At 42.3% G+C, this 24,446-nt stretch overlaps 1 protein-coding gene across 1 annotated transcript in view; it reads left to right on the top strand.

The window, feature by feature from the left end:
* The window catches only part of LOC122816787 (dynein axonemal heavy chain 8-like), a 9,517,065-nt gene that overhangs the window by 2,854,288 nt on the left and 6,638,331 nt on the right, over positions 1-24,446 (top strand). The window lies entirely within an intron of this gene.

Raw genomic sequence — 24,446 nt, forward strand, 5'->3', positions numbered from 1 at the left:
CCCCAGGTTTTAATGAAGCTTTATCCCTGGCATGTGTACTCAAGAGCCATAACTGTTTAATTAGATTAATATTATGTAATTTATTCATTCATGTAGATCACAGTGTGTGATGCACCTTTAAGAAGCATTCCAGTCAGTGCGCATCTACATATAAGTACTGAAGATGTGCAAGCAAGAGTGCCATTTTGAGTTAGCAGGTAGAGTAAAAACATGTGTGTGTCTGGCAGTCAGTCAGTTAGTTAGTTTAATGTTCCAGTCATCCATCCAGATGGGTTTGTGTGCAATAAACTACTTAAACGGTCACCCAAGCCTCATCGTCTTATTTAGATACACAAGACAAGCAACCTGGTGTCAGAATGGGATCCAGAGTCACAACCATGAGGCACGCAGTTAGAAATGGAGGAATATATAGGAGTGGGTCATTCAAAGCTCAAACAACTCTCAAAGAGGTCAGAAAAGAATTCCAGGTACTAAAACTCGCTTAAATGATTTTTATGCAACAAATAAAAAACGAAGCATTCAGAAAGTTCAAAACAAATTTCTAATTAAACAAAATGTTTGAAACAGTGACATATTGATAAAAATATGCAAAATAATTGCAAAAACGAATGTATTTTTTCTCAGTGTACTACTTTTTCGCTTTGACTAAGGCTGTTCGAAGTATCCAAAGTATGCAAAGTGTTGGCAAGTGTGTGCATTTTTACAGTGCAGTTATTTCGCAAAGTACAGTAATTTCAAAGAAATTATTGTACATTTGAATATTATTACAAGTATCTGGTATTTGTGCATGTTTGTATATAATTACAAGGGCCAAGTTTGTATTGTTGGCATGGCAGAAGGATTTTGCAGACCCAGTCCGCTTGTGTTTGGTAACAGTATTGCAGAAAATTGGAGAGTGTTTGAGCCAGTGTGTGATATTTTCATACAGGCTACTTTTTCTGACAAAGACGCACATACAGAGGCATTTGTTCTGCTTAATTTAGCTGGTTCAGAAGCCATTGAAAGGGAACGTTCATCTGTGTATGCACCTGCTGTATTTGCAGGGGTGGGGGAAAACCGCCTTATTGTGTTACTGGCTGAAACGCGGGAAGACCCTGAGTGCTTAAAACATAAATTTAGAGAAATGTGTAACCCCAAAATGAATATTACAATGAAAAGACATTTATTTTATACAAATAATCAAAATCCTGGTGAAACTTTTGCAGCATATATAACTGACTTGAGAAATAAGGCTAAAACATGCAGATTTGGTGATGTCAGAGATGAGTTGCTAAAAGACAGGTCTGTTTGTGGTATTAAAGATGATCAGTAAGAAAGATTTAGCTTTGAGACAGTGATTTAATGTTAAACAAGGCCATAGAGATTTGTCAGATTTGATGACCTTACAGAAAAGCATACTAATATGCTTACAAATCAGAAAAGCATGCTTGAAGCTTCTTCCAGTGCTAATGTTGATAGTATGCAGCACAAGGTTCATAGGTTTATACTAGGCTAACTGCCCTAGGGCATTTATAAGCCTAGCCCAAAGTTATGTGGCTTACGCCGCCCCTTATGTTAGAAATACTGTGCCCATTAGTTTGTTGTGCCTCTGTCCAGTAGTGACACAGAGATGATTCCCGGGGTAAACCTACGATCTCCCATCCACCGGTCAAGATTTCTCTTGAACAGAGCCAGCGAGGTGCTCTGCCTCACATGGACCGGGATTTTATTCCACAGCATGGGGAGTCTCTGGGTGATAAATCTATCCCTCCAGCACGTCCTATTTATATCCGTGCTAAGGTTTAAGTCTCTTGCTCTAGTGGTTTTGGTGGATTTGGATTTTTTGAGGTGGAGCATGTCCATTAATTCCGGGTTGGTCATGGCCTTGTATGTCAGGCACAGGTCACCTCTGAGCAGACGGTATGCAACTGAATAGAGTTGGAGTTTCTTCAGTCTGGCAGCATATGACAGGTTTTGGAGTCCCTTTATCCTTTTGGTGAGGAACTTTTGGGGTCTCTCCAATTGCTGCAGGTGTCGGGTGAGATACATCCCGAATGGGGCATTGTACTCAATCATTGGTCTGATAAGTGAAGAGTACAGGGGAACAATGACCTCACTTGATCTGGATGTGAATCCCTTCATGATCAGGTGGGCAATGTAGAAGGTCTTTCGAACCACTTTAGCAACGTGAGCGTCAAACGAGAGGCCACTGTCAACCTGGGTCCCCAGGTCCCTGATAACCTCTTCTGTGCTTAGTGGGTTGCCACCTATATGGTAGCTTGGGGTTACCTTGTTTTTCCCGAAGGGTATGACTATACACTTTTTTGCGTTTAACTTCAGGCCATGGCTCTGGCACCAGCTATCAGTTTCCGTGAGACCCCCTCTGAAGGATGTCTGTGTCCGATGTACTGTCCACTATGGCACCCAGTTTGCAGTCATCTGCAAACTTTGTCAGCCATAGTCCTCCTATGTTTGCCTGTACGTCTGAGAAGTAGATGCCGAACAATAGGGGGCCAAGGACTGAGCCCTGTGGGACTCCACTTGTAACCGGCTTGGAGTCTGACATGGTTCCAGCAACTCTAACCCTGTGGGTTCTGTCCTTTAGCCAGTTTGCAACCCATCTTGTGACATATGGGTTTACATTTAAGCTGGTAAGTTTCTCTATAATACCTGAGTGGGGTATTGTGTCGAAAGCTTTTGCAAGGTCAAGGTAGGCTGTATGGACTGCCTTTCCCTCATCAATGGCCTTGGTGACTGTTTCGAAGAAGTCAACCAAGTTCAACAGGCAAGATCTGCCCTTGACAAAGCCAAACTGGGTTGGGTCCAAGGTCTGCAAGTCCCCTATGTCCTTGTTTATGAGTTCCATTATGATCCTCTCCATAGCTTTGCAGACCAGGCTTGTTAAGCTTATGGGGCGGTAATTACCAGGGTCCGTAGAGGCACCGCCTTTGTGGAGTGGGACCACATTTGCCGTACGCCACTCCTTGGGCACATATCCTGTGGTGAGGCTAAGATTAAACAGCTGCCTTATGTGCGGGTTTAGTTCTTCATTGAGTTCATGTAGCACACAGCCGGGGACCCCATCCAGTCCCATTGATGCTGTGTTTTAGCTTTAGAGAGAGCAGCTTTCACCTGCGCATTTGAGATGTCTGGGAGGCTACTCTCAGTTGGGATAGTTATCTCTCCTTTTGGGGGGGTGAAGTTTGCGCTGAACCTGTCTGCCGGTATGTTGGCAATGTCTGTGGGTTCAGTGATTTTTGTATCATTTTGGACTAATTCTGAGCATATCTGGGAGTTTCCACCCAGGTTTCTGACATAGCTGAAGAAGGCCTTATGATTGTCTTTTGAATCTATGGCAATTTTTCTCTCAAAGTTGGCCTTGGATGATTTTATGAGGGATCGTAGTTTCTTGCTAGTGCTGATCAGAGATGCCTTCCCTTTTTGGGATTTTGCTCTATCATGTAATAGCTTTCTCCTCTTATTGTAAAGTTTGTTTATGGCTGGGGTCCACCAGACTGCACATTTGCCCTTGGTGGAAAGAGTCTTGGTTTTATTTGGGATTGCCTGATCCATGCAGTCCTGAAGGTGTTCATAGAAGGCATTTGTAAGGGCTTCCGCAGCTTGGGTTGTGGTTTCCATTGGCTGGGGGGCCTTGAAGGATACCACTCCTGTCTTGAGTAGTGTGAAGTTTGCTTTAGAGAAGTTCTTCACTGTGGTCTTTTTTGTTTGGGGTGGGGGCGGGATGTGGATTTCTAGTGAGATTAGTTTATGATCTGATCTCACCAATGAGGGATATACTTCCGGTGTGGAGCATTTTGTCCCCATGTTCGTGATGATGAGATCTAGTATATTTTCTCCTCTTGTGGGGATGGTGACTAGTTGTTCCATGGCATTTGAATTTATGAACTCCAGGAACCTTTGGGCTAGAAAGTTTGGGCTTGAGTAATGTTCCCAGTCTATATTCGGGTAGTTGAAGTCACCCAATATGATGGTGTTTGGTGATACATTTATACCCTCCAGTGTCTTCAGGAAGGCTGTGTGGGTTTCCTGAGTTTGAGAGGGTGGCCTGTAGCATGCTACAAATTGTAGAGCAGTTTTGCCTATGGTTAATTGCACCTGGATGGTTTCCGATGCTTCGTGCGTAGCTACCAACCTGGAGGTGTGGGTATCCTTGATGAATATGGATACACCCCCTCCTTTTGTGGTGTGGTCCAGGTTTTGGGGCCGGAACGCATGATATGAGATGAAACCTGATAGTGCCGGGGAGCTCTCAGGAGCCTTGAACCAGGTTTCAGTCACAGCACAGACATCGATGTTCTCCATACTGAGAAGGGCCTCGAGTGCATGCATGTTGAGATTTAGACTTCTGGCATTGAGCAGCATTACCCTTAGTTTCTTCACGTTTTTGTTTTCTAGGGTGGTAGGTTTAGAATTTGAGCCTTGCCTAAAAAAAGCACTATGGGGGTGGCAAGAGCCTTAGCCAATATCCGGAATCCCAGGGGTGACAGGTGCAAGCCGTCCCTTGCGAAGCAGCGTGGCTTGTCGAGCATGTCATCCCAGGCAGACAGGCACTGGATCCCCTTTGAATGACACCAGAAATTAAGCCAATTGTTAAAGCTGATCATCTTGTCACTATATTGTGGCATCATTCTTGGTGAAGGAAGGATACTGCTCAGGGTCAGGGTCATACCTGCCTGGGCTTCATAATCAGAGAGCTCCTCTATGTCTCTTTTCATGTAGTCCAGGGAGGTACGTCTCAGGTCGTTCACACCAGCATGGACAATGACTGTGTCATACTTGTACTTGCCGTGGAGTGACCTGAGTGCTTGTGTTATGTGGCGGATTCTAGCGCCCGATTGGCAGCTTACCGTGACCTTCTCCTTGTTCAGCCTGGTGAGTGGGACGTCAGTGTGTCTGACTATGGAGTCACCTATGACAAGTATGTTTGGTGTTGTATTTGGCCTTAAGGGCAGTGACTGCTTTGCACACTGATTTTGTTGTTTATGTGTTGTTTGTGTGGTGTATTGAGTTTGCAGTTGCTTGGGTGTCTGCTTTGGAGGCCTCTGCTGTTTAGGTAAATTTTTACTCAGAGCCTCCTAGTATGTCTTAGTGTGTTTATGTGTTTGATTCAGTGGTGTGGTTGAGTTATGTGAGACTGGTATTGTGGTGTGTGTAGTTGCCTTCTCCTCCTGCCTGGTCTTGCCAGTCCTGAGTTGAGAGAGCTCAGCCTCCAGTTTGGCTAAATAGCTGCATCTCTCGCAAGTGTTAGTGTTACGTGGGAGGAGGAGAGGGTTGTCCGTGTACATGAGGCAATTGTAACATTGTCTCAGAATTCCCAGATTCACCAACTGGGCAGGAGAGGACGCCAGCATCTGACCCTTCGACATGCTAGAAAGATTTATGAGTTGGTATGAGACAGAAAAGTAGTGGGCTTAGCAGGAAGTGGGAACTCCTGGGGGGGGGTTTGCTAGTGAGAGATTTGTATAATATAGGAGTGCTTGACCTGCAAAGAAAATGCTTATAAGACAAGGGATATGCTTATAAGACAAGTGCTGAGCTTTTTGAGAAGAAAAAGCTATTTGGAACAAGTGCTGCACTTTTTAGTGAAGGTGTAAACTGTTTAGGTTCCTAACAGAGCAGTTCTAAGGGAAAAATTGAAGAACAGACTTTCTGGAGCCAGAAAGAGTTTAACCTTGTTTAACGGCTGCCCGATGCTGCTCTAGTGGCAACTGCGGCTAAATCGCTAAAATGCGTTAAAGTGCTTGATAGCAGGGGCTGGAAAGAAGCAGGAATAGACCCAAAACGGACAATAAAACTACAGTTTCAAGTCAGTAGCCACCTCTACAGGGGGCAGGGAAGCTGCTCAATGTTACTCACTGCCACTGATCAACAGAGAGACTTTCCTTTAGCCCAAGCAAAAATGGCCTCACAGAAACTTTCAAATAGTTCAGGAACAGCAAGCCTGTAACTGAACTTTTTTAACTCTCAGAAAAGTGGGAAAAAAGCAAGATTTTTTTTTGTTTTTTTTTTCAGAGATAGCAGAGGTTCACAAGTAATATCAAGTTATAACAGTGCAGTAAATGACCCCACACAAGAGTGCTAGGTCAAGGACAGAAAATATGCAAGTTTTAAGAAAAAAGCGATTTAAAATTAAGTGCAAACAGGAAATTCAGCAAACAGCTTTTGGTTGTGCTCTAAATACAGCTACTAATACAGAAATCAAGTTTAACAAGCCAGCAAATGCTCAAGCTAGGCAGCTATGCAGAAAAACTTAGCAAATAAACAGAGAAAAATACTTAAAATCTCAAAAGTGGCTCCCTTCTTCTCTCAGCGTTTTTTCCTCTTGGAGGGTGCTTCACCAACAGCCAACAAGCCTGAAAAGACGCCCAAACCACAAGGCAACTAGGTTTTAAGAGAGGAAGATGAAGGAGTTTTGGAAATGACCCCTAGTGGCCAATAAAACTACAGTTTCAAGTCAGTAACCACCTCTACGGGGGCAGGGAAGCTGCTCAATGTTATTCACTGCCACTGATCAACAGAGAGACTTTCCATTAGCCCAAGCAAAAATGGCCTCACAGAAACTTTCAAATAGTTCAGGAACAGCAAGCCTGTAACTGAACTTTTTTAACTCTCAGAAAAGTGGGAAAAAAGCAAGATTTTTTTTTTGTTTCTGTTTTTTTCAGAGATAGCAGAGGTTCACAAGTAATATCAAGTTATAACAGTGCAGTAAATGACCCCACACAAGAGTGCTAGGTCAAGGACAGAAAATATGCAAGTTTTAAGAAAAAAACGATTTAAAATTAAGTGCAAACAGGAAATTCAGCAAACAGCTTTTGGTTGTGCTCTAAATACAGCTACTAATACAGAAATCAAGTTTAACAAACCAGGAAATGCTCAAGCTAGGCAGCTATGCAGAAAAACTTAGCAAATAAACAGAGAAAAAATTAAAGTTAAAAGATACAGGCCTAAGGGTGTGGCAGCTAGAGCAATACCCACAGCCCAAGTTTCAGTAAAACCCAGGGCACGCTCAGTAAAGCAATGGGGTGACTCAGCAAAATCTGTAGCAAGCCTCACAGTCAACTGTTGTAATTGTGGTGGAAATCATGAACCCAAACGAGAAAAGTGCTTAACTTTTGGTCAGCAGTGCCACACATGTAAAAAGTGGAATAATTTCAAAAGGTTTTGTAAATCAAAAGGGGCACATTCATTTATTAAGAGAGCATACAAAGAGGTAAGTTGATCAGTTAGAAAGCTGCGACCCTACTTTTTATGTTGATGGTGTGCCCATGCTTGATGAAACAGTCAATGCAGTAGATTTATGGACAAAAAGTGAAGTATTTTGTACTGTTCAGATTAATGGGAGACCTGTAGAGCTCAAAGTAGATACTGATTCAAAGTTCAATGTTATGTCAGCAGAAATGTTCGCTAGAGTAAAAGCTGGAGAACAACTTGATTTGGCAAAGTGTGCAAAGCTTGTTGCTTACGGTAGTGAAGACATTCAAACCAAAAGCTCACTAGTGCTTTCATGTTACTCTGCTGGGAACAGCTATGACTTGCAATTTTACATAGTCAAAAGATATGTGCAGTCATTTTTAGGACTCAGAGACAGTTCGAAAATTGGACTGCTTTCATTTAATAAAGAAGTCCACCATGTAAGCCTGAATGGTAACAGCTCAAATTTTGCCCAAGCCATTTTTTCTGAGTATGCTGATGTTTTTGAAGACAAACTGGGCAAACTCCCAGTTGTGTACTCCATGAAGTTAGCCCAGTCATCAGACCAGCACGGAAAGTTCTAGTAGCTGTGCAGAAAACAGTCAAAGCTAAGCTCGACAGAATGGTGCAGCTAGGTGTAATTTGGCCAGTAGAAGAACCAACTGAATGGTTATCTTCCATGATAGTAGCTCATAAGAAAAGACGCCCAAACCACGAGGCAACTAAGTTTTAAGAGAGGAAGATGATATTCTAGTATGTTATTGATCCAAGAGATTTGAACAAAGCACTAAAAAGACCTCATCATTCAGTGCGTACAGTCAAAGAGGTTGCTGCCATTATGCCAAATGCCATTGTTTTTTCTGTCTTAGATGTAAATAGTTCATTTTGGGAAATTTTGCTTGACTGAAACATCTTCATTGCTAACCACATTCAGTACTCCATTTGGAAGGTACAGATTTCTGAGAATGCCATTTGGAATAAATTTTGCCAGTGAAGTCTTTCAGCGTGCGATGGAACAATTTATTTCTGGCTATCCATGTGCTATAATAGTAGATGATATTCTTGTAGAAGGCAATGGTGAAATCAAACATAAAAGTAACCTCAGGAAAGATGTTCTTCTTGTTTCACTGTTGCAGTCATTACATTTGGGTAATCTGTTGGCAGTTTGCCCTCAGTCGGCCTGAATATCAAAGTCTTGGGTCCTGCGTCAGTTGCTGTCTCCTCTTCCATGACGTCAGGTTGTCAGGGCTATAAAACATGCAGCAGACGCCATTTTCTTCTGTCTTTCTTGCCGCGCAGTGCCCGAAGCAGAAGCTGTTCGCAAGTGCCAGTCGGCCGACTCCTGAAATTTTCACATTCAAGTTTCAGAACCGAAGTCTTCAATTAAAGCTAAGTACCCCATTGAGGAAACTTTTTCCTGCTCCTTACCGATGTCAGTAAAAGTTAATAATTGCATTACTTGTGGGAAGCAAATACCTCATAAGGATTTTCATTTGTACTGTATTCCTTGCCTAGGCCCAGATCATAACGTGGCTTGCTGTCAGTTTTGTGCTAGATTTAACCAATGCACTATTAAGCATCAGTATTTTTTGCTTCAAAACATTTTGGAAACAGATTTAATTAACCTGAAATGTCGTCGAATAGCAATCCGACTACCGGAGTTCACAAAAAACACAAAGAAAAGGACAGAGACAGACCGTCGAGGTCCAAAACCGACGACACTTCTCCTAAGCCAGTCACCGTTACTCAGTGAGGTGCTTTCGCAGCCCCTGATACCCGCTACTTTCAAGTCGCAGGCCTCTACTGAGACCCATGTGGAGTCCGGCATGCCACGAGATTCTCAGAGTATTGTACCCGCGGATGTCTCTCCCTCGGATGGGTCCGGAGCCGTTGAGCAGGCACTGGCTTCTGAGGGTGTTTTCAGGCCTCAACATTTCTATATAAAACCAATGCCAGCTTCAAAAACTAAGACAAAAGCAACTTCTAAGGCTAAACAACCGATGCATGAGCCACGTGCTCAGGCCTCTATGCCTAAAAAACAGATGATCAAAATGGCTGAGGACTTAATTACCTTGATCAGGGGTCCCCCCCGATAAGAGGCCTAGGCAAGACACTGATTATGAATCTTCAGATCAGGTTTTATTTCTTCTGATTCCTCTTCTGATCAGGAATTTTCGATACCACCCTGTGAGGATTCAGATGCAGAGGAATCCATCCCATCTGCATCTCCTCCTGAAGATTATTCTTTTGGACAAACCTTGCATACTTTAAGGGAACATTTTCATTGGGAGAGTCAGGATTTCTCGGAATCAAAAAAGAGGCTTAGGGATTTCCTTCTTCTTCCTCAGCATGAGCCTTTGGCTATACCTCCTGTTTTAGACATTGTTGATGATGTGTTTTCGGAATCAAGCATGGCTCCTGATTCCCTACCTCCAGCTCCTAGTAAACCAGACAGATATTACAGGGTACTTGACTCCAATAAATTTGTATTCAAAAATCCTGCTGCTGACCCTGAAACTATCTTACAGAGTCCCAAAGGTGTAAAGGCCTCAACAGCTAATAATCCTTCCCCCTCAGATAGAGATTCCAGGGCGCTGGATAGATGGGGAAAGAAGGTTTATGCGTCTGCAACCTTGGCAATTAGAACCTTAAACTGCCAGTTTCATATGCTTAAATATCAACAGCATGTTATGGGATTATTGAAACAGAAAACGATGTTGATTTCTGAATGTGTGGAAAATAAAGAATTACAGGAATTATTGCATGCAGCAGAACAGGTTGGAAAGCATACTTTGCAATGTGGTTTTGATTCCTTGGAGGCCTCTTGCAGGGCCGCAGTTACTGGATCTGTGATTAGAAGGCATGCCTGGCTCAAGTAGCAAAATCTGCCTGATCATGTTAAAGCTAAATTGTTGGATGCACCTTTACAGCATGATACTCTGTTTGGTAATAAGGCAGAAGATGTTTTAAAGAAAATGGAAGACAAAACTAAATCTATGCAAACTGTAAAAGATTTCTTACAAGTGCAACCACCCAGGTTCAGTAGACACTGGCCTACAAAAAATTGGTCCTTTCCTGTGTCCGACAGAGCCTCACGGTGCAAATCCAGGCGCTCAAAAGGCTCAAGATACCAATCACAGGGTTCTTACAGTTCAAAGCAATGGGGTAACTCTACCTCCTTATCTTGAGGAAACAAAGCACCCTACAGTAAATAGTCTCAATGACTTCCTTCTGCCATCTCCAAGCACTTATCTTTTGGCAGCCCCCTTAGGGGGAAAATTAGCACTTCATGCTCAAAACTGGCAGTTAATAACTCAGGACAAGTGAGTATTAAACATAGTATCCCAGGGTTACAGATTTCATTTCCATACCTTGCCAATTCCAAACAGTTGGCCAGATCTGCCACAAAATCAGTGGGCAGAGGCACAGAAACAAGTTACGTCCCTCATGGATATGGGGGCTATTCAACCAGTACCAGAACAGGAAAAAGGGCAAGGGTTTATTCCAGACTGTTCCTGGTACCCAGAAAAGACAATGCATGGTGCCCAATACTGGATTTATCGATTCTGAACACATTCTTGGACATCCCAAAATTCAGAATGCTGACTTTGCAACAACTTCTGCCCATGCTGGGCAAGAACGATTGGTTAGTGACTCTAGACTTAAAGAGGCATACCTGCATATCCCAATAAGGGAATCGTGCAGAAGATACCTCTGCTTCAAGGCTGGTTTTATGCATTACCAATTCTCTGCACTGCTCTTTGGCTTATCTACTGCGCTCAGGGTCTTTACAAATTGCCTGGCACCAGTAATTGCTTTTTGCAGACAAAGAAGCATACAAATCTATTCTTACTTGGACGACTGCCTCATTCAAGCAGAAAACAAGGACATTCTTCTTCAACATCTGGCGTTTGTAAAAAGGCTTCTAACATGCCTAGGGTACACAATAAACGAAAAGAAATCACAACTGGTACCCTCTCAAAAGATTACATTCCTGGGTGCAAGCTTGACTACAACTGCCCAGATGGCTTACCTTACACCAGACAAGCAAAGGCAACTGACTATTTACTTCAAACAGATGGCAACAAAAACCCAGTTATCTGCAAGACAAATTCTGCAGGCTTTGATGTTCATGGCATCCTGCATTCTACTAATTCCATATGCAAGACTGCATATGAGGAAACTACAGTGGTATCTAAAAAGTTTATGGAGTCAACATTGTCACAGTCTGGAAACAATGATTCTTCTCATTCCCTGCCTACAACAAGAGTTTCTTTGGTGGGCAGAGACATGTCACCAGAACATGGGGCGGTCTTTCACTCTACCCCCTGCCACCCAAATCCTAACTACAGATGCATCAGACTATGCTTGGGGGGGGCCCACCTAGCGGGGAAATGCATTCAGGGCATATTGAGCCCAAAACAAATGCATCTGCATATCAACCAAAAAGAGATGTTAGCTGTTCAGAATGCCCTGACAGCCTTCAAGGACTTACTTCATCCAGGACAGCTACTGATAAAGACAGACAACACCACAGCTATGTGGTACATAAACAAGCAGGGGGGTACACATTCCTACCCCCTTTGCAGACTAGCCATGGCATTGTGGGACACAGCCTTGACTTACCAAGTACATCTTCAAGCTCAATTCCTGACAGGAAAACAAAATACTCTGGTAGACGACCTAAGCAGAAATCTTATGGACCCTCACGAGTGGAAACTGGATCCACAAGTCTTCAGCATGATAGCAGAGAAATGGGGGTGCCCGGACATAGATCTATTTACCTCTCCCCAAAATTATCAGCTGGACTAATTCTACACAAGGACTTATCACAGACAAGCATGGAAAGTGGATGCCCTATCCTTCAGTTGGAAAACCCTATCAGTCTGCGCCTTTCCTCCTCTGCCTCTTCTCCCCAAGGTCTTAAAGATCAGACAGGAAAAAACAAAAATGATCCTAATTGCCCCGGACTGGCCTCGCCAGCACTGGTACCCATTTCTACGGAATATGTCTCAACTCCCTCCTTGGTACTTGCCTCAAATACCTCATCTACTGTCTCAGCAGAGCAATTAAATTCTGCACACTCTGAACCTGGCAGCGTGGCTGATCATGTAATTATTCAAACAACGCCTCTCAGTAAATCTGTGATGGATGTAATTTTGGAAGCCAGAAGGCCTAGTACTAGAAAATCTTATGCTGATAAATGGAAGAGATTCTGTGCTTGGAACCAAGCACAAGGAATGGGCACAGCAAAGCCAAATATTCCTCAGATTTTACAATACTTGACTGAGATGCTTGACAAGGGCCTGTCTTTTTCATCAATAAAAATCCATGCTTCTACCATCTTGGCTCATTACAGCACAGAGCCTCCCACCTTTTCTCATCCTCTGCTAAAACAGTATCTTAGAGGGGCCAAAAATGTAAGGCCTCCCAGAAGATCACCAACTCCTGCATGGGACCTCAATTTTGTGTTGGAAAATCTCACCCTGCCTCAGTTTGAACCAGCAACTACTGCGGATATAAAGGATTATCTTGGAAAACTGCTTTCCTTTTGGCAATCACTTCAGCAAGAAGGGTTTCAGAACTACAGGCCCTCATGGCTGTGGAGCCTTTTATTACATTTTACCCAGACAAGTTGTCCCTCAGGACCAATCCTTCCTTCATGCCTAAGGTGGTATCCAGTGTGGCTCTTAACCAAATGATTCACCTGCCAACTTTTTACCCAAATCCGCAGAACAAAGGGGAGCGGATTCTGCATTCCTTGGACATTCACAGACAACTAAGATTCTACTTAAACAGTACCAATCTTTAAGAAAGACTGAGCAGCTACTGGTGGCATTTGCTGCAGGATCAGTAGGGAAGGCTATTTCAAAGCATACTATTTCAAAGTGGATAAGCAACTGCATTCGTTTCTGCTACTTGCATCATGGTAAACCAGTGCCCAAGGGAATCAGGTCACATTCTACCAGGGCAGCATCTACCTCAGCAGCTTTTCTCAGAGGAGTACCAACCAAAGACATTCTAGAAGCTACTACTTGTAGCTCTGTTCATTCTTTTACAAAGCATTATCATTTGCCTCTCTTCTCTAAGTCCAGGGCAGGCTTTGCCGCTGCAGTTCTGCAGGGCCTTATAGCTGCTCCTAATGCTATTTAGTTCCAGCCTCCCATCCATAGCTTTGGGATTCTACCCAAATGTAATGACTGCAACAGTGAAACACGAAGAACATAGTACAGTTGTGTACACTTACCATAAATGTAGATGTTTGAGTGTATTCACTGTTGCAGTCCGGGTTACCCACCCGCCATCCCCCTTTTTTTTTAGATCTTCTCTTTCCTTCACTATATTCTACAACCTTTGTGTTGTATTTGCTTTTAGACGAAGGTAAAGTTTATGTTGTTACAATTGCATATATATATATATATATATATATATATATATATATATATATATATTTATTTTTTTGCTCCCCATTTGGGGGGGCACCTGACATCTGGGGCAAGAAAAACTGAAGAAAATGGCGTCGGCTGCATGTTTTATACCCCTGACAACCTGACGTCATGGAAGAGGAGACAGCAACCGATGCAGGACCCAAGACTTTGATATTCAGGCCGACTGAGGGCAACCTGCCAGCAGATTACCCAAATGTAATGACTGCAACAGTGAATACACTCGAACATCTACATTTATGGTAAGTGTACACAACTGTACTTTCTGGGATGTGCTCGTGAATTGAACCTTAAGCTGAATTCTCAGGAATGTAAATTCAGGCTACAAGAAGTTACTTATGTGGGTCATTTGTTTACTAGTTCAGGCTTACAACCAGATCCTTCCAAGCAAACAGCCATTCTAGAGATGCCAGCTCCAGACAATGTCCAAGCCTTACAACGTCTTCTTGGGATCGTCAACTATTCAGGCAAATTCATTCCAGATTTGGGTCAACCTTCAGCAACACTAAGAGAGCTGACGTGCAAAGATGCATCTTGGTCCTGGTGGGAACAACACCGAAGAGTATTTGAGGTCCTGAAACAGAAAATCGACAGTCCACCCACTTTAAGATACTATGATATTCAACAAACCAGTAACTCTTTCCTGTGTTGCTTCAGAGTTTTGGCTTGGTGCAGTCATTCTTCAAGAGGGTAGACAAGTAGCCTGTGCATCAAGAACTCTAACCCAAACTGAGATGCAATATGACCAAATTGAGATAGAGCTCTTGAAAATTGTGTTTGCTTGTTCAAAGTTCCATGATTATATTTATGGCCGACCTATTCAAATCGAAACTAACCTCATCAACCTTTGGTCACTATTTTGAGAAAGCCAAAGTACACAGCTCCTGCTAAGTTGCAATGCATGATGCTCAAATTGCAAAAGTACAATTTCATTCCTGTTTACACAAAAGGCAAACTTTTTTATCTTGCTGATACTTTAGAAAAAAAACACTGAACAGTATGAGAATGAGAAACCTGATTTTGAAGTCATGAAAGTGAGAAATTCTTCTTCCACACATATTGATGAACTCATAACTTATACATCTTCAGATCCAGTTCTTCAGAAGGTTGACCACTTTATCAGTCAAGGATGGCGACCAAAGCAATCTTGTTTATCAGTAGATGTGAAGCAGTATTTTCCTTACAGAGATGAGATATGAGATTTTGTCCAACAATGGTATCATCATGAAAGCTCCAAAAGTGATTGTTCCAAAATCCTTGCAACAAGAGTATATTAAAATCTTGCATCATGGCCACCCAGGAACTGATTCTACCAAAAGAAGGGCAAGAGGATTAGTATTTTGGCCGTCTATGTCAAAAGATACCGCAAAGGAAATCTCATCTTTTTCTGTTTGTAATGGTAGCAACCCACATCAGCAAAAAGAACCACGTCAGTTAAGCCAGTAGATACAGATATCTTCAAGTGGAATGGTCAACATTACTTGGTGTTAGTAGACTCTTATTCATATTGGTTCAAGATTGACCTTCTTAACCGAAGTTGTAATACTGTCATTAGTAAGTTGAAGAGACATTTTTCTGTCCATGGTAGTCCGCAGTCATTTCTGACAATGGTGAACAGTTTACAAGTCAGCAGTTCAAAACATTTGCTGAAACTCGGGACTTTGTTCATGTTACTAGTAGTCTTGAATACGAACAGTCAAATAGCTTAGCTGAACTTGCAGTTCAAAGTGTAAAATAGCTGTTAGAGAAATCCAAACGAGACAATACTGATGTTTTTTCTAAACTTGCTTAATCTCAGAAACACTCCTCTTAATAATTTACTTGGTTCATCTGCTCAGAGACTTATGTTGAGACAAACCAGAACCACATTACCAATCACTAAGAATTTGTTGGTTTCATCTGTTAAGAACAACAAAGCAGTAAAAGCCCAACTTCTGAAAAAGTGTTTGTCCCAAAAGTCCTAATATGATAAAACCAGCAAACCTCTCAATCCATTGAAAGGAGAGGTAGTGAGGATGCAGACAACAAAAGGATTTGATCAAATTGGACTTGTGAAACAACTGTGTAAAAACTGAGATCGTACATTGTGGAATTGCAGGGAATGGAATTTAGGCAAAATCAGCAACAAAACCAAGCCAGTGTTACAGCAGCTTGCCTGAAATGGTGACTCTAATTCTCAGAGCGATTTTTCCAATGTTCCTGTTCCAGAGAACATTTCATCATCTGTTTCTGTTCCTGAATGTATCCCTGAAAATCATGGAGCAGAACATTCCCCAGTGACTGTCTCTGTTACTAAACCCAGTTCTAATTATTACATTACATGGTCAGGTCGTATCTCAAGACCTAATCTTAGATACACGGCAACCTGGATACGATTGTTGTTGTTTATTATTGTCTGTATAATTTGCATGCCTATTCAATTGTCATTGTCATTGCAAGACAGATTAGTCAAAGAGGAAGGATGTAGATCAGAGTGTGCAATGTACTTTTAAGAAGCATTCCAGTCAGTGGATACGTGCATATAAGTACTGAGCACGTACAAGCAAGAGTGCCATTTTGAGTGAGCAGGCAGAGTGAGAGCATGTATGTGTGTAGCAGTCAGTCATTTAATTCAAGTTTAATGTTCCAGTCATCCATCCAGATGTTTGTGTGTGATAAACTACTTAAATGAACACCCAAGCTTCATCTTCTTATTTAGATACACAAGACGCACAACAATTCACACCACCTATATTTTAACATTTTATTTTTAGGTATATTTAAAAGGTTTTAGCAAACATTCAAAGTTTCTGAAGTATGTAAGTAAAACCCTGTTGTTTCACCTTTAATCCTTAATTTTTACTATTGAATGCATTCATGTCCTTGGTAGATATATTGTATTTAAATTACATTACTCTGGCAGTTTATTTACTCTGATGAAATTTTATTTACTTTTATCAAGACAAAAGTTCTCAGTCAGGCTGTGACATTTCATGCAATGTACTGTGTATTTTGTTGTGTTTAAGTTTGCTATTATTCATAGGTTCATAGGTTCATAGTAGGCTATCTGCCCTAGGGCATATATAAGCCTAGCCAGAATGTGTTTGGCTTTCGCCACCCATTTTAAATTTATTTTGCTATGCCCTTTTTCGAGGTTAGTATACTGTGCCTCTGTCTAACAGTGACACAGAAGTGATACCCGGGGTAAACCTACGATCTCCCATCCACTCATCAAGATTCCTCTTGAAGAGAGTCAATGAGGGACTCTGCCTAACCTGGACTGGGATTTTATTCCAGAGTGAAGGGAGCCTCTGGGTTATGAATCTGTCCCTCCAGCATGTTAAACATGCATTCTTAGTCGGCTGGTCTGGCTTTTTGTTTTTTTTGTTTACTGTGAAGTTCACTATATTTTTTTGTTTGTTTGTTTTTTGTCTTGCCTCATTTTTCACAACAGGGTTTCTTTGAAAATTAATCCGTTTATGTCTAAAGTGGTCTCATAGTATATGGCCATTTTGGGTCATTTCCTGTCTTTTCCAGCCCCCTGCTATAAAGCGCGCTTTGGCGGGCTTTTCTGGCTATAGAGAACTCAGCACAGCTCCCCGTGGTGTCCAGCAGAGTTCCTAGAGCAGCAGAGACCAGAAAGACAAACTTTCCAGATTCTAAGTATTTTTTCTGCATTTTCGACTTTTTAAGCCTTTCGACTACTATTTCTGCCTGTTTTATTCTGTTATTACCTGTTTTTACTGTTTTTAATAGCTTGAATTGTTTGTTGCACTTGCTTGTTTAAGTTTTGTTTAAAAGTTAAACAACAGGCTAATACACTCAAGTGTACTAGCTTTTGATAGCAATTAGTCGAAAAACACAGCATTTATTGTATTTTCTGCTTATTTGAAAAAAAAACTTAAAAAAAAAACAAAAAAATACTCTTGTTTTCCATACTTTCCTAATAGTTTGTTTCAGTGATCAGATTTTGCTGATCCCTGGGCTTTGTCTTGGTTCCTGTGTTTCTCCATTTTCCTTGTTTGGTCAAAGGGAAGTTTCTTTACTCACCAGTGAGGGTGGGGAGTACTGAGCTGCCTGTTTGTCCTCAGAGGAGTGGTTTAAACCAGTAACTTGTAGTTTATTGGCCATTTTGGGTCATTTCCTGTCTTTTCCAGCCCCCTGCTATAAAGCGCTTTGGCGGGCTTTTCTGGCTATAGAGAACTCAGCACAGCTCCTCGTGGTGTCCAGCAGAGTTCCTAGAGCAGCAGAGACCAGAAAAGACAAACTTTCCAGATTCTAAGTATTTTTTTCTGCATTTTCGACTTTTTAAGCCTTTTGACTACTATTTCTGCCTGTTTTATTCTGTTATTACCTGTTTTTACTGTTTTTAACAGCTTGAATTGTTTGTTGCACTTGCTTGTTTAAGTTTTGTTTAAAAGTTAAACAACAGGCTAATACACTCAAGTGTACTAGCTTTTGATAGCAATTAGTCGAAAAACACAGCATTTATTGTATCTTCTGCTTATTTGAAAAAAAAAACTTGAAAAAAAACAAAAAAATACTCTTGTTTTCCATACTTTCCTAATAGTTTGTTCCAGTGATCAGATTTTGCTGATCCCTGGGCTTTGTCTTGGTTCCTGTGTTTCTCCATTTTCCTTGTTTGGTCAAAGGGAAGTTTCTTTACTCACCAGTGGGGGTGGGGAGTACTGAGCTGCCTGTTTGTCCTCAGAGGAGTGGTTTAAACCAGTAACTTGTAGTTTATTGGCCACTTTGGGTCATTTCCTGTCTTTTCCAGCCCCCTGCTATAAAGCGCTTTGGCAGGCTTTTCTGGCTATAGAGAACTCAGCACAGCTCCTCGTGGTGTCCAGCAGAGTTCCTAGAGCAGCAGAGACCAGAAAAGACAAACTTTCCAGATTCTAAGTATTTTTTCTGCATTTTCGACTTTTTAAGCCTTTCGACTACTATTTCTGCCTGTTTTATTATGTTATTACCTGTTTTTACTGTTTTTAATAGCTTGAATTGTTTGTTGCACTTGCTTGTTTAAGTTTTGTTTAAAAGTTAAACAACAGGCTAATACACTCAAGTGTACTAGCTTTTGATAGCAATTAGTCGAAAAACACAGCATTTATTGTATTTTCTGCTTATTTGAAAAAAAACTTAAAAAAAAAAAAATACTCTTGTTTTCCATACTTTCCTAATAGTTTGTTTCAGTGATCAGATTTTGCTGATCCCTGGGCTTTGTCTTGGTTCCTGTGTTTCTCCATTTTCCTTGTTTGGTCAAAGGGAAGTTTCTTTACTCACCAGTGAGGGTGGGAGTACTGAGCTGCCTGTTTGTCCTCAGAGGAGTGGTTTAAACCAGTAACTTGTAGTTTATTGGCCATTTTGGGTCATTTCCTGTCTTTTCCAGCCCCCTGCTATAAAGCGCGCTTTGGCGGGCTTTTCTGGCTATAGAGAACTCAGCACAGCTCCTCGTGGTGTCCAGCAGAGTTCCTAGAGCAGCAGAGACTAGAAAAGACAAACTTTCCAGATTCTAAGTATTTTTTCTGCATTTTCGACTTTTTAAGCCTTTCGACTACTATTTCTGCCTGTTTTATTCTGTTATTACCTGTTTTTACTGTTTTTAACAGCTTGAATTGTTTGTTGCACTTGCTTGTTTAAGTTTTGTTTAAAAGTTAAACAACAGGCTAATACACTCAAGTGTACTAGCTTTTGATAGCAATTAGTCGAAAAACACAGCATTTATTGTATTTTCTGCTTATTTGAAAAAAAAACTTAAAAAAAAAAAAAAATACTCTTGTTTTCCATACTTTCCTAATAGTTTGTCCAGTGATCAGATTTTGCTGATCCCTGGGCTTTGTCTTGGTTCCTGTGTTTCTCCATTTTCCTTGTTTGGTCAAAGGGAAGTTTCTTTACTCACCAGTGAGGGTGGGGAGTACTGAGCTGCCTGTTTGTCCTCAGAGGAGTGGTTTAAACCAGTAACTTGTAGTTTATTGGCCATTTTGGGTCATTTCCTGTCTTTTCCAGCCCCCTGCTATAAAGTGCGCATTAGCGCGATTTAGCGCGGAGCTGCTACCGTTGCACACTAGGGCAGCGCCGGTTAATCAGATTTAAACTATTAGGGCTACCTAAAGTCCACTCTTCAAATTTTCCCTTAAAACTACCTTCCTCAAAGTATACTACTGTTCTATTTAGTGTATCCTATAACTATAAATTATCTCTACTTGACTCCCAAGTAGACTATTCTCTATCTGTATAGCCAAGCACTTGCTCCTACAGTACTTATCACCTCGATACAGCACTCTTGTTATAGAAAGTACCCCAAAAAACAAACCCGTTTCTCGGTCACCCACATCCCCAGAACCTTTTTAAGTTTTTCTGTCTATTCCTTCTAGCATGTCGAGGGATCAGTTGCTAATGTCCTCTTCTGCTCAGCTGGTGAACCTGGGAATATTGAGGCAATGTTACAATTGCCTCATGTACCTGAACAACCCTCTCCTCCTCCCACAAAACACAAATACATGCGAGATGCAACTATACGGCCAAACTGGAGGCTGAGCTCTCTCAACATAGGACTGGCAAGACCAGACAGGAGGAGAAGGTAACCACACACACTATAGACCCAGTCTCACATAATACCATCACAACCTCAAATCATACACATAAACACACAAAGACATACTCGGAGGCTCTGATCAAAATCTACCAAAACAGCAGAGGCCACCAAAGCAGACACCCAAACAACTACCACCTCAGAACACAACACCTGCAACACATAGACCACGCAGTCAGAGTGTCAAGCAGTCACAGCCCTTAAGGCCAAACACAATGCCAGACACACTAGTCATTGGTGACTCCATAGTCAGACACACTGACGTCCCGCTCACCAGACTGAGTAAGGAGAAGGTCACAGTAAGTTGCCTGTCGGGTGCTAGAATCCGCCACATAACGCATGCACTCAGGTCTCTCAACAGCAGGTACAAGTACGACTCAATCATTGTCCACGCTGGTGTTAACGACCTGAGGCGTACCTCCTTGGACTACATGAAAAGAGACATAGAGGAGCTCTCTGATTATGTAGCCCAAGCAGGTATGACCCTGACCTTGAGCAGTATCCTACCTTCACCAAGAATGATGCCACAATACAAAGATAAGATGATCAGCTTTAACAATTGGCTTAAACTCTGGTGTCATTCAAAGGGGATCAATGTCTGTCTGCCTGGGATGACATGCTGGACAAGCCACGCTGCGCAAGGGGCGGCTTGCACTTGTCACCACTGGGATTCGGATTTTGGCAAAGGCTCTTGCCACCCCATAGTGCCTTTTTAGGCAAGGCTCAAATTCTAAACCTACCACCCTAGAACACAACAAAGAAAAAAAACTAAGGGTAATGCTGCTCAATGCCAGAAGTCTCAACCTCAAGATGCACGCACTCGAGGCCCTTCTCAGTATGGAGAACATCGATGTCTGTGCTGTCACAGAAACCTGGTTCAAGGCTCCTGAGAGCACCCCAGCAGTATCAGGTTTTACCTCATATCATGCGTTCCGGCCCCAAAACCCGGACAATACCAAGAAAGGAGGAGGGGTATCCATATTCATCAAGGACACCCACACCTCAAGATTGGTGGCAACGCATGATGCATCGGAAACCATCCAGGTGCAATTAACCATAGGCAAGACTGCTCTGCAATTTGTAGCATGTTACAGGCCACTCTCGCAAACTCAGGAACCTCACATGGCCTTCCTGAAAACACTGGAGGGGATAAATGTATCTCCGAACACCATCATACTAGGTGACTTCAACTACCCTTATATAGACTGGGAACACTACTCAAGCCCAAACACTCTAGCCCAGAAGTTCCTGGAATTCATAAACTCAAATGCCATGGAACAACTAGTCACCATCCCCACAAGAGGAGAAAACATACTTGATCTCATCATCACGAATATGGGAGCACAGTGTTCAACGCCGGAAGTATACCCCTCACTGGTGAGATCAGATCACAAACTAATCTCGCTGGAGGTCCTCATCCGCCCCACCGAAATGAAAAAGACCACAGTAAAGAACTTCTTGAAAGCCGACTTCACACTTCTAAAGACTAGTGTGGTCTCCTTTAAGGCCCCTGAGCCGACGGTAAACATTACTCAAACCGCTGAATCACTTACAAATGCCTTCTACCAGCACCTGCAGGGCTGCATGGATCAGGCAATCCCAAGCAAAAGAAAGACTCTTTGTACCAAAGGCAAGCGTCCAGTCTGGTGGACCCCAGCCATAAACAAACTCTACAACAAAAGGAGAAAGCTACTACAAGATAGAGCAAAATCCTTAAAAGGTAAGACACCTCTGATCACTATAAGTAAAAAGCTAAGAGCTCTCATAAAATCATCCAAAGCTAATTTTGAGAAAAAATAGCTAAGGACTCTAAAGACAACCATAAGGCATTCTTTAGCTATGTCAGAAACCTAGGAGGAAACTCCCAGATATGCTCAGAATTAGTTCAAAATGATGTGAAGATTACTGATCCTACAGACATTGCCAACATACTGGCTGACAGGTTCAGTGCAAACTTCTCCCCCCCAAAAGGAGAGATATCTATACCAAATGATTGTAGCCCCCCAAACATCTCTAACGCCCAGGTGAGAACTGCTCTCTCCAAGGCAAAGAACACAGCATCCATGGGACCTGATGGTGTCCCCGGCTGTGTGCTCCATGAACTCAATGAGGAATTAAACCCACAGTTAGGACAGCTGTTTAATCTTAGTCTCACCTCCGGATACGTACCCAGGGAGTGGCGCACAGCGACTGTGGTCCCACTCCACGAAGGTGGTGCCTCCACCGACCCTGGAAATTACCGTCCCATTAGCTTGACAAGCCTTATCTGCAAAGCCATGGAGAGGATCATAATGGATCTCATAAATAAAGACATAGGGAATTTGCAGACTTTGGATCCAACCCAGTTTGGCTTTGTCAGAGGCAGATCATGCCTTTTAAACTTGGTTGACTTTTTCGGAACAGTCACCAAGGCCATTGATGAGGGAAAAGCAGTCCATACAGCCTACCTAGACCTGGCGAAGGCTTTCGATACAATACCCCACTCGGGTATCAATGAAAAACTCATCAACTTAAATGTAAACCCATACATTGCAAGATGGGTTGCAAACTGGCTGAGTGACAGAACCCACAGGGTCAGAGTTGCTAGCGCCATGTCAGACTCAAAGCCTGTCACAAGTGGTGTCCCACGGGGCTCAGTCCTGGGCCCACTCTTGTTTGGCATCTACTTTTCTGAAGTACAAGCAAACACAGGAGGGTTATGGCTGACAAAGTTTGCAGATGACTGCAAACTGGGCGCCGTAGTTGAAAACACATCCGACACAGATATCCTTCAAAAGGGTCTCACAGAAACAGATAACTGGTGCCAGAGCCATGGCCTAAAGTTAAATGCCAAGAAATGCATATTCATACCCTTCGGGAAAAATAAGGTTACCTAGCTACCATATAGGTGGCAATCTCCTGATCACAGAAGAAGTTATCAGGGACCTGGGAACCCAGGTTGACAGTAGCCTTTCATTCGACACTCATATTGCTAAAGTAGTTAGGAAGACCTTCTACATTGCCCACCTCATCATGAAGGGTTTCACATCTAGATCAAGGGAGGTCATAGTCTCCCTATACTCATCACTCATCAGACCAATGATCGAGTACAGTGCCCCATTCGAATGTATCTGACCCGACACTTGCAGCAGCTGGAGAGGCCACAAAAGTTCCTCACCAAAAGGATAAAGGGTCTCAAAAATCTGTCTTATGCTGCCCGACTGAAAGAACTCCAGTTATATTCAGTTGCTTACCGCTTGCTCAGAGGTGACCTGTGCCTGACATACAAGGCCATGTCAAACCCAGATTTGATGAACATGCTTCATCTCAAAGAATCCAGATCCCTCAGAGCCACAAGGCGGGAGACTTAAACCTCGACACGGTTATTAATAGGACGTGCTGGAGGGATAGATTCATCACCCAAAGACTCCCTATGCTGTGGAACAAAATCCCAGTTTATGTGAGGCAGAGCACCTCGCTGGCCTTGTTCAAGAGGAATCTTGACCAATGGATGGGAGATCGCAGATACACCCCAGGGGTTACCTCAGTGTCACTGCTCGACAGAGGCACAGCAAAATAATGGGCATAGTTTCTCCAAACTAAAGGGGTGGCGTAAGCCACAAAACTATGGGCTAGGCTTATAAATGCCCTCGGGCAGATAGCCTAGTATGAACCTATGAACCTATGAAGTTAACTTTAAACTAGATTATTCATCTCCCTGTCTTCTTTCCTGAACCCAAGAGTAAGGGACAAAAGAGTTTTCACAGTCTAGATGTATGCAGGCAACTCTGAGACTGCTTAGACAAATCTTGAGCCTTCAGAAAAGCTGGTTAGCTATTTGTCTCCTAAAAGTTTAAAAGGAAAGGAGAACCAGCTTAAAGCTGACCATTTCTAGATGGTTGTCTCATGTTGCACTCACCTAAATAAGCCATTTTTTGCTTTGGTGTTTGCACTTTGTGTACTGTAAATCTTTTAACTTCTATCAGTTGTAAAATAATTCTGAACACATTTCATTTTTTTTTTTTTGTGGTAATAGCACAATTTGGCAGAGTTTAGTTGTGTAGGGACATACTTATTACTAGAAACTTTAAGCGCTTATTATGATACTTTATCCAGTACTGCCAGTTTATTATTCTGGCTGGTGTTCTCTCTACCCTGCTTTGATACAGCATAACTCTGGTACCCTCCCCCATCAAATCTTGTTGTACATAAAAAGAAATAAAATAAAAGTTTGTCTCAGCCTAGGGATAGCACTTCTG

This window comes from Protopterus annectens, chromosome 1.part1 (genome assembly GCF_019279795.1).
Source record: "Protopterus annectens isolate FY-2018-M chromosome 1.part1, PAN1.0, whole genome shotgun sequence".
NCBI lineage: Eukaryota > Metazoa > Chordata > Ceratodontiformes > Protopteridae > Protopterus > Protopterus annectens.